We start from the raw sequence: 10,981 nt of genomic DNA, 5'->3' as shown, positions 1-10,981 counted from the left end.
TGTGATGTGTAAACCACTAAACTGAATAAATGAATTGTTTTCATGGTTATTTATCCTGAATATTGTCTCCTTATGTCTGATACAAAAGAGAAAGTGGAAACTATCAGGACAGAGTTTTGGTATGATTGTGTGACTGTGTAATCATGTTTATGTACATCTGGATAATCACACAAACTGTGTGGCGCTTCACTTTTTAATAAACTAAAAGACAGAAATCAGATTATAGGATATGTAGTGTTGTTTATTTATATTATGGTACTTATCTTTTGTGATATTTATTACTGTGTGCATACTTTAGTAGGAGAGATGAAATATTAAAAAAAATCTCTTCCTTGCTGGTTCCATTGAAGAACAAAAGCTCAAGTAACTATGTAGCACGTACGTAATCCAATTCCACAACACAGTGTGATGGGAAATCAGCTGTGTTTTGCTGCCCATTTTATTTCGAATCTGGCGCGAACCGGCGAGCCAGTTCCTGAATCAGTCACGTGGTACGGGTTGCCCGCGAGGCCTCGAAGCCTTTTTTGTGAAGTGCGAGCCTCGATACGCACTTCACAAAAACTCCCCCGAGATTACCTGACACATGCTTCGGAGCTTCGACACACAGGACACGTCACTAGTTATTGTGTTCTAACAAAGGATTGAAAATACAAGAGTTACCGACTTTAGAGTGTGGCTACTGTGGGTTTGGCCATCACAAAAACACTAAAGTATTAATATTAAGAGAATTTGAGACAATTGTTTGGTATTCACAGTTTCATATTTACAGTTGTGCAAAAAAAAAACTTGCGCAGTGAGAATTTAAAGTTGTTTAAAGTGACAGTGTGTAGAGTCCAGTAGTTGTAGTGAGTGTTTAATGGTGTGTATAGAATGTCAGCAGTTCAAAAGTCTGATGGCTTGTGGGTAAAAAAATTGTCTCTGTGTCCGGTAGTGCGGGTCTGAATGCTTCTGTATCGCCTTCCGGACGGCAGGAGTGTGAAAAGTCTGTGGCTGGGTGGCTGGGATCAGAGGGGATCTGCAGTGCTGTCTGTAGAGATCCTGCATGGCTGGCAGTTCAGTCCTGGTGATGCGCTGTGCTGATCTCACCACCCTCTGCAGAGCTTTGCGATCCAGAGCATTACAGCTGCTGTAGCAGGTGGTGATGCAGCCAGTCAGAATACTTTCAATGGTGGATCTGTAGAAGTTTGTAAGTATTCTCTGGTTCATGCCGAATCTTCTCAGGCGCCGTAGGCAGAAGAGCTGCTGCCTTGCTGCTTTTGTGATCACACCAACATGGTGTGACCAGCTCAGATCCTCGCTGATGTTGATGCCCAGGAATCTGAAGCAGCTGAGTCTCTCCACCTCTGCTCCTTCGATGTGAATGGAGGTGTGGCCTCCTCTCTGCAGTCTCCTGTAATCCACGATGAGCTCCTTGGCTTTCTCTTTTATGTAGTAAAAATTAGGTTGTTTCATTTTCACTGCAGTGTTGGGACACTCATATTAATCGATCTGTCAGCGAACAATTTGAGCAATGGAGAATGTCAGGACAAACTCAGTTACATTGCACTTTCAATGTAACTGCTGACAGCAAAGGGCAATGCTCTCAGAGTCCAAATCCATGAGTGGCTGTCTACCTTTGTGTTAGCAAAGTGGGTTTTTTTTCTTCAATATTTCATTTTGCCAATTTTTTCAAAAAGTGTTACAAAATGTGTATTTTGACAAAACTTGAGTTTTCTTTGGGTGTTAATTTTATTTGTCTTTTGAATGTGTACCACTGCCACCATCTTTGTTAAACTGGTCTGGTCTGATATTCTGAAAATAAAGATTATTCAGGATTTTAAAAATATAACTCTCTGCTTCTTAATTCAGACAAAACTGAGGTTATTATACTTGGTCCTGAAAATCTTAGAAATATGGTATCTAAGCAGATTCTTACTCTGGATGGCATTACCTTGGCCTCCAGTAACACTGTGAGGAACCTTGGAGTCATTTTTGACCAGGACATGTCCTTCAACGCACATATTAAACAAATATGTAAGACTGCTTTCTTCCATTTGTGTAACATCTCTAAAATTAGAAATATCCTGTCTCAGAGTGACGCTGAAAAACTAGTTCATGCATTTATTACTTCCAGGTTGGACTACTGTAATTCATTGGAGGTTATGATAGGGGACAGCAACAGGGACACAGTGACTAATCCCAGTCCCTCTCTACCCTGACTCTAACCCTAATATAGGCACCCAGCCTCCCCTCCTAACACAGCACTCACCTACCTTGCTGTCTTCACTGTCAGCAACACTAAAACAGCTAACGGCACTTTGAAGCTCAGGAGGATTCACACCGCTGTAAAGCCACAAACTTGTTTGCTCTTTCACAAACTTCTTCTTTCTATGATGTTGATGGTTGCCTGATATTCTCAGTTGGATCAACATTACAAGGTAACCTGTGTGAGTGTGTGGTAAGATCCCTCTGTAATTTTCAGAATATTCTGACTGAAATGTTATAATAATGTAACACTCATGTATCCTGTGTTAACACATGCTCAGTCCAGGTAAGGTTCAGGTGAACTGCAGCTTTAAGTGTCCTAAATGATGCGATGATGTGTGAGTGTAACTCCTGTGAGAAGGTGGCTCACAGGTAAGCTGCAGAGCCTTGTTCACATGGACGTGTTTAAATAAAGTTAGAAATGGTTTCACTTCTTAATGTGAAACACAGCTGGAACATCTGGAACATGCCAGACATCAGTTGTAGATCGAGAGTCACAGTGACCTCTGCCTGTACGCGTTTTTTGTTAAAGGTAAAAGATGAAAATATTATTTAAAATACAAAATGACTCTCAGGACCCTGAAATCTCTTTTTTATGATGACATCACATCCCACAGCTGCTTGTGATGCTAGCACTGACCTGCTGTTACAAGCATATAACAAACATTACAGACACGTTAACAACACAGAAAATATAATCAAACAACGTTCCTGTGAAACTGAAAACTGATCTGAGAATTTGTGTTAATCTACAGGTAAAAGTAATAAATCAATTTGACCCGCTTACTCAAATTTGAACCCTGCTGGCTTCATTTTTATTAAAATCAAAAGAAATGGGTTTCTTTGTAACAGTTTAAATTAATATATAAAAGTGTATCTGAGCAGAGACCTGGACATAATCTGAGTCTTCAGCATGGGCGTGACTTTGATGGTCAAGACTTCACTAAACACCATTTTTAAACAGTTTTTTCAGGTGCTGCTGACAGAGGTCCGCCCACCACTGCACATGCATTAAATATCCCATAAAAGTGTCCCTGTGACGCTTCATTGATTATAATTTAATACCTAACAGAAAGGTATGAAGGGCTCATTTGTTAAGGTTGTGCAGTTCTGAAAGCACATGGATCAAATCCACATTCAGCGGGCTGAAGTATGATGTAACAGGAGTGCAGCAATCATAATTAATCAGAGGATGATCCCTGCAGCTGCAGACGAAACTCGCACAGAGCAGACAGGTACTCTTCATTGTCCTTGTCACAGTTCAGAGCTTTCTCATAAAACTCAGCAGCTTCCTTCCTGTTGCCCTCAGCTCTGGCCACCTGACCCAGCAGAGCGAGAGCTTCACCATCACCTGGATTCTTTGACAGACGTTTCTCAGCGATCTGCTTGAGTTTCTGCAGGAAAGATGGAGGAACAAAGAAAGATGAATTTCTGTGGATTTAAAGTAACCAACTTGTATTTTCAGTGACTTTCTCAGACCAGGACTTAAAAAATATTTAATGTCTAACTGAAGACATATGAGTACAGCAGCTCCCAGACTTAAACCACAGAACAGGACTGATTCATGCTGGTTGGCAGGTGAGAGAAAGGACAGCTGTGGGAAAGATTCAGACCCCACTCCCTCAGTACTGTGTTGAGACGATGTGTAGAAACAGTGTAAGCTGAGTGTGCTTTATCAGATTACAGCCAGGGTCTATATGAAGGTGCAGGAGAACCAGTCCCTGTTCAGCAGGTGGGGGTTTCTGCTCAAGTACTCAAAATACGCGCAAATAGCCGGATCTTGTTTGTGTTAGTGAATTTTGGCCCTACACAGAGATAAAGGAGTAATCCTTTGATGGACAAACCAAAGATCACATACAAAGTTTTCTTTGAGTCTAAAATCATCGTCCACCACCTGGACTGCTGAAAACGTCCACCTGACAGATTAGCCTCCCTCTGACTTCACGTCCTGCTAATGAAAATGGTCCAGAGGTGCAGCAGACAGGAGACTTGGTCTCTGCACATTTTGACCATAAGCCACTGATTAGACTTTAATCACATAACCTTTAGCGCTCACCTTAGCACAGACTTTCTTCTCATATTTCTTCAGTGGTATCAGGAGACCCTGCAGACAGGACACAAGAGGAGGCAGATTAATAACACGGATATAACTGATTGGTCATTAATAACATTCAAGTGTGAGGGTGTATGTTCTGATTGTTTACTGCCATGTGGCCCTCTGGATTTGGGCTCATTTAGCCTGAATTCTTATTGTACAGCAGGGCTGTCAAACTTTAATCGTAAGTGGGCCGTATCAGTGAAACATATTTAACTGTTTTCCTACATTATGAAAGAAAAGGACCTGTGACAAAGAGGCAAATCTGTAATAGGAGATTTCATTGTTTATTACCTAAATGCTTTGTGTGAATGGCCATAAGGGAGGTTTTTATCAGTAGTAAAAACTGTAACAATGAAAACACAGTTAAAAGTCCAGAATTTCTGCTTGTGCTTGTTTGTGGTGATCGGCAGATCAAACAAGTTAAGAATTATAAATGGCGTCAAGCGCACATTCAGGCCTGTGAGACTCATTTAGGCAACATCCACACTAGCCCGGATAGATTTGAAAATGGTGTTTTCTTCTGAAAACGCTCTGCGTCCACACTATCGTTTTCAGTCGTTTTCACAGGGTTGTGTGTCCACAATGAAATGGCCAAAAACACTTATGTTCCTGTACTGTACATGCGTGAAACGCAAGACGATTCGACCTGCCTCATTTCTGTCTGCTGTTTATTTACATTCCAGCTCTTTGAAACATCATGCAAAATGTTGAGGCAAAGCACAAAGTCTTTTAAATGGACTAACAATGAGGTGGAGTTGTTGCTGCGAGTAACACAAAAGCACAAAGTTGCAAAAGCGAGTGAGAATTAAAGAATTTGAAGAAAAGCTATCAGGAAAAAAGAAAAAAAAGCTTACAGTGAAGATGGATGGCCAGGGAGAGAAAGATGCATTTTTAAAAGAAAACGTATTAGTGTGGACATGGCCTTAGACACTCAGACACTGAGTTGTGGTCCGTGCCTTAAACATGAGATTTAAGGCATGGATTCTTTTCCATGCCTGGCAGCTCCACCTCTATCATCCTTTTTCCAGTGCTTCCATTAAGACGAGCTACTGCAGGGACTTACTTGTTTTTACTCATTTAGTAAAATGATACGTGACTTATGTGGATTTCGGATGTCGACTTTTTTCAACTTAGTGCATACATCTACTGCCTTTTAGCAAAAAGACAGCAGTTTTCTCCAGATCTCTTCTGATACAACTTTCTTGGAAGGGACACCAAAGATTCCCAAGACAGCCGAGGATTATAATCTTTCCAGAGTGTGCTGGAAAAATGAGGACATTCTCGTGTAACACATGCTTCAAACACCTAGGAGACATCCAGGTGAAAGAGCAGCAGCTCTACTCTGAGCTCCTCATGAATGATAAAACTCCTCACCCCATCTCTAAGGCTAAGCCCTAGACACCCTTCAGAGGAGGGTCGTTCCTGCAGCTAGGATCGTTTATCTCTTTCAGTTGCTGCCTACAACTTGTGGCCATAGGTGAAAGTGGACTGATCAGTAAATAAACAGAGTCAACTTCAAATTCAGCTCTCGCTTTACAACAGCAAACCAGTACAGCTGCTGTGTCCACTGCTTTATTCTGGGACATGTTTTGCCCTTCAGGGCTCTGTGCTGGTCATGTGACAGAGTTTTGAGGTCCTGTGATTCACGTTCCAATGAATACTAGTTTTAAATGTATTTCAATCGATTGCTTTGCACCTCTTAACCTACCTTGGTGTAGTGAACGATGGCTTGAGCTTCATTTCTTTTGTGATGGTAATGAAAGTCACCATAGCGCTGATGGATAGCTTGAGAAAGGCTTTCATCACACTCTGGTAACTTCAACAAGCACTGCTGGAAAATCTCCTCTGCCCTGAGAAACAAAGAGATGATCATGATGATGACAAACTTGCACCCAGTAAAAAAACAGGAGTCACTGCTGCTTTCTACCGAGGAGTACCTTCTGAAATTCCTTTCCTCTGCATACAGCAGTGCCAGGTCAGCCCATGCAAGATGAAAGGTCGGCTTTATCTTAACGGCCTTTTCAAATTCACGAATACAACAACGCCTCCAGTACCGCACCTCTCCTGTGGAGCCAGAAATCATGGTTTATCTTTGGGTTTGACAATAACTGGACCTTCAGACATGCAGTATGTTTGTGCGTACTTTGGCTGCTGAAGTGTTTGCGGCTCTGCTCAGCAATCTTCTTCCTCATGTAGCACAGCGCCAGCTGGTGGTGGATGAAAGATGACTGGGTGGTCCTCTTCAACGCTCGCTCCAACATATCAATAGACTCATCCAGTCGATGCTGAAACAACATTTAATGGTAATTTTTACAAAATTAGTAAAAACTAAAGACGAATGCCTCAATCCTGGAAAAGCACCTCAACAACTTAGTGGAAACATTAACTTCCTACATGTTGACTGAGGGAAAGAATTAAGAACCACTAAATTAAGCCTAAAAAACTGGAGTAATCTGTAATTTCAGTCTCAAGCCTGATTCAGGTCGCTGGTCAGAATAAAATAATAAAGATTTTACTATTTCTGAATCAGGAGAATTCAGGAAGGTGAAACTACAGATAAAAGGATAAAAACACAGATCGGAATTAGAGAATGGGAAACGCAGCCCAACCAGCATGGCTCATTTAAGAAAAGGCAGCGTTAGTCTTTAACAACGATCACAGATAATCTAAAAACTCCGTGGAAGCTAAAATGTACGGAGCTGCCATCTTTCACAGCCTTCTTTGGAGCTGATATAGGGTCAGTGTGCATGCTTTACCTTTTTTAAATAAAGGATCTCCATGGACCTGCGCACTGACTCTTATATTACATGATCCTGGAAGAATCACATTATCTGTGGCTGCATGAGTAGTAAGCATTTACAATATCCAAATTCAGACCTACATGATTACGAAAGTATTTTCCTACGTAGCGGCTGACATGAGGGTTGTCAGGATCAGTTTTCAGTGCTTTCTTCAGCAGACCCTCAGCCTCTTCGTATTTCTTATAGGCTGCGAGCTTTACAGCCAGCATGGACTGCAGAACAGCATCATCGGGGTTGAGCTCCAGGGCAAAGTGAAGCTGTTTGATGGATGGAGGCTCCTCATTTTCCTCTAAGTTTTCTAAAACCCACTGCAGATGAGAAACGCGTTAGTCTACTGTGAACTGCTGAGAACCACACCCAAATTAGTTGCTGGGGATTTTTAGACACTGATGCATTGGCTGTTTTCTAAAACAATATAAACATAATAAATTAATTAACTGATATCAGACTTATTATAAAACTGACCTCTTCTGTGCGAAAGAGGGCGATGGCGTAGCCGGCATTCCACTCAGTGTCATCAGTCTGTATCTCAAGTGCTTTACGAAAACTGTCAACGGCTTTTAAGTAGTAAGATTTTGACAACTTGAGGTAGGTCCAGGCTTGTTCTCCGTACACCTCTGGAAGGAGACTTCCTGATGAACCAGTGGGATACTTCACCTGCAGACAGAGAAGGTTCAGCTGCAGTCAGAGGTTCAGAGGCATGTGATCTATAACATTTGATCTGATTGGTGTACATACCAGTATGTCCTCGACTTTCTGACAGTAGCTTTTTGACTGTGCAAAGTTTCCAACATGATATTTCAGCCAGGCCATGTCTCCATACGTCACAATGAGCCGCCTCTCACTCTCATCACCGTAACTCTCCCTGATGGTCTCCTCTGATTGGTTTAAAAGTGACAGCGCTTCCTCTTGTTGATCCTGAAGATACCTGAGGACCAACAGGTCATCGACACATGCGTATAATTGAATCACGTTTTTCTGGAATCATACTTCAGATATCTACACCTGTCAGGAAATTCAGGAACACCAGCCTAGTACTCAGCTGTTTCTCTGCATATGTTTCTATTAAAGACAACCAAAGTTTGAAATAATGACGTAATTGTAGGCCTGCCACGATTAGTCGACTAGTCATGATTAGGTCGACTATCAAAATCGTTGACGACTAATTTAACAGTCAGCACGTCATTTGAAGCTTTGTAAGATCCTGAAAGATGCAGGAATAAGTAGTAGGATTTAAGAGTGTAATAACAGACAGAAAAAAAAAAGATGGAAGCAATGCATCTACAAGGATGCCAGCTGCCGTTAAACGCCGAAGAAGAAGAAGAAGCAGTCTTCGGCTGTGCCCAATTTTGGGGCCGCATCGTTCATCCTCCATTTGTAGGCCGATTACGTTACAGCGACATGACGAAGGCTGTCCAAATTCGAAGACTCCTCCAAATGCGTCCTCCTTTTCCCCAAATTTAAAGGATGGGTCAGGTGTGTCCTTCGTGGCCCAACCTATCCCAGAATTCATAGCGCGGCCCAGCTAATTCCAATTATCAACAATTGCGGCAGCTACTTCGTTTTCATATTAATCTTATTACTCTTTCTGGGTCACAAAATAAACTTTTAACATATTTCCAGGTAAGAATGTAGCTGTGTAAACTTCTTAAAACTGCTCGATTTATCAAGACATCGCATATTTCCAAAAGTGCTCCAAAGTTTTCAGAAACGCCACCAGCTCGATTGCTAGCGGGGGTTCAAGGCTCACTAGAGCCAGGGGGAACAGCGAACTCCTGGGACATTGTTTTCAAACAATGTATATTAATGACTAACTTTATATTGCAGTTGTTCTCCTCACTGAAGTTTACAGCCCGTTTAACCCGTTTACAGCATCCTGCCATGCAATTACATTTGTCCCTAACCAGGAACCCCTACGTTAACTTTTATTGAGTGGAAAAGTGTTCATCCTCCAGCTTCACCGTGTTTATATTATGCTAACCATAACTGTGTCACTAGCCAGTAACTTCAGTAAGCCTACAAACACCACTGCTGTTTAGTTTTCTGTCTTCATTTATGTCGGAAGTGATAGCAGAGCTGTACGCTTTAACTTTTGCTGTGGCGGTTAAGCTGCCAAATTTTTTGCTTCATGACCCTCCTTCATGGTTCACATTGAAGCTCAGTTTGCTCTTCGTGGTGTTTCACAGATGACACGAAATACCATCATGTGGTGGCCTCACTGGATCCGCTGTCCATCCACCATGTGATGACCCTCCTCCAGGATCCCAAGGGGAATACACCGCTCTGAAGGTGCTGCTGCTGCAGCCGAGAAACTCCTCTCTCTCTCTCGGGCTGGGTGATGGTACCGCTCTCGAGCTCACTAAGAGCACACTGTCGTTGCTAGGAACAGATGACGGTGGATTTCTCCTCACTCACGTCACTGACAGTTGCCGGTGCAAACTGGCCTCGCCAACTCCCCGCTGCTGGCTGTGAGATAAGTTCATGTCATGGATCACCACTTCTACTGTCTCCTGGAGTGCTGACTATCTGTTAGAGAGGTCTCAGTTTGTCGGTTGTGGTGGTTAGTAATACTAGGGCATCAGATGGGGCGGTCCTATCTCCATTCCTGTTTACCTTGTACACCTCAGATGTCCAGTATAACAGTTAAACATGCCACCTGCAGAAGTTCTCTGATGACACTACAGTGGTTGGGTGTATTAAGGATGGGCAGGATATGGAGTACAGGAAGTTTGTGAGAAACTTTGTGAAGTGGTCCAGGATAAATCACCTCCCTTTGAATGTGAGCAAGACAAAACAGATGGTGGTTGACTTCCAGAGGAAAAACACTGTGACTAGGTTCATCAACATGATGGATGAGGAGGCGGAAACAGTGGACAGCTACAGGTACCTGAGTGTTCACCTGAATGACAGACTGGACTTGAGGACTATCAGTGCTATCATTGGTCAGAATTTGGAGGTGTTTGAGTCAGTGAGGGTCACAGGTAACTGAATAAACTGCTCTCCATCATGGACAACCCATCCAGCCAGCCAGCCAGCCTCAGTATTTTGGATGTTACTGGCATTAGCATTCTGGTCAGTAGTTAAATTAGTTCAAATTGCCCAGCAGTAATGTGGCTCACTGCTGTGGAAACTGTACCTGACATAAGCCAAGAAGCTGTATGATCGAGCCACTGCCCCGCGCTGGCCGAGCTGCAGTTCTATGTGGTCCTGTAGTCGGGTGCTGAGGTTCTTCAGGTCCACGTCCTTCTTCAGATCCCAGGTGAAGTGACACTGCAGCTGCTGCAGCCTGCTGAGCAGAGCGCTGCTGCCTTCACTTTAAGAGAGTCACAAAGAAAAACAAACTAAGTTACCTTTGCATAAAAATATGCGATAGAAACGTCCTACAAAGAGCTACTGTTTACTTTCGTACTTTGAGTACATTTCAGACCCTGCCTTTTTTTTGTTTTTAACTTTATTCACTATTTCAGCTTTTACTGGAGCATTTTTAACACTAGTATCTGTACTTCTACGTAATTAAAGAATGCTTGTACTTTTGCCACCTCTGCTAATAGTAGTACAGGTATTTGTAGTGTTTGGGGTGGTTTTCGGAAGTCGGAAAGCAGCTGTGAAGCTAATGGGGACTCACGTCATGTTGCAGGAAACAGTCCTTCTCTTCCTCAGTGTACACACCGATGAAGATGAAGATTAAGACGAAGAAGCGATCATGCGCCGACTGATCAATCACTGAGTGGTCGATCAGTGAGAAACCCTGAACTTAGATCTATTATTTACAGATCAATGGCTGATCAGTGATCTTTGGTGACTCTCAGCTGAGATGCAGAAACGAAACTTAACGTCC

General features: G+C 42.6%; 1 long non-coding RNA gene across 2 annotated transcripts; it reads right to left on the bottom strand.

Moving 5' to 3' along the window:
• Nucleotides 1–2,820: 2,820 nt before the first annotated feature.
• On the bottom strand, nucleotides 2,821–10,962 carry LOC106096976 (interferon-induced protein with tetratricopeptide repeats 5). 2 transcript variants are annotated; one of them, XR_002061371.2, is made up of 10 exons: nucleotides 10,769–10,962; nucleotides 10,280–10,456; nucleotides 7,882–8,071; nucleotides 7,609–7,800; nucleotides 7,224–7,451; nucleotides 6,486–6,627; nucleotides 6,280–6,406; nucleotides 6,051–6,192; nucleotides 4,301–4,348; nucleotides 2,821–3,638 (listed from the first exon to the last, which is right to left on the bottom strand). It is a non-coding gene; the product is annotated as an interferon-induced protein with tetratricopeptide repeats 5 (long non-coding RNA). The 2 variants fall into 2 exon arrangements; XR_002061373.2 differs by lacking the exon at nucleotides 2,821–3,638 and adding an exon at nucleotides 4,122–4,192.
• Nucleotides 10,963–10,981: the final 19 nt, after the last annotated feature.

Source organism: Oreochromis niloticus, linkage group LG3 (genome assembly GCF_001858045.2).
Source record: "Oreochromis niloticus isolate F11D_XX linkage group LG3, O_niloticus_UMD_NMBU, whole genome shotgun sequence".
NCBI lineage: Eukaryota > Metazoa > Chordata > Actinopteri > Cichliformes > Cichlidae > Oreochromis > Oreochromis niloticus.
This window is presented reverse-complemented; position numbering and strand designations above follow the sequence as displayed.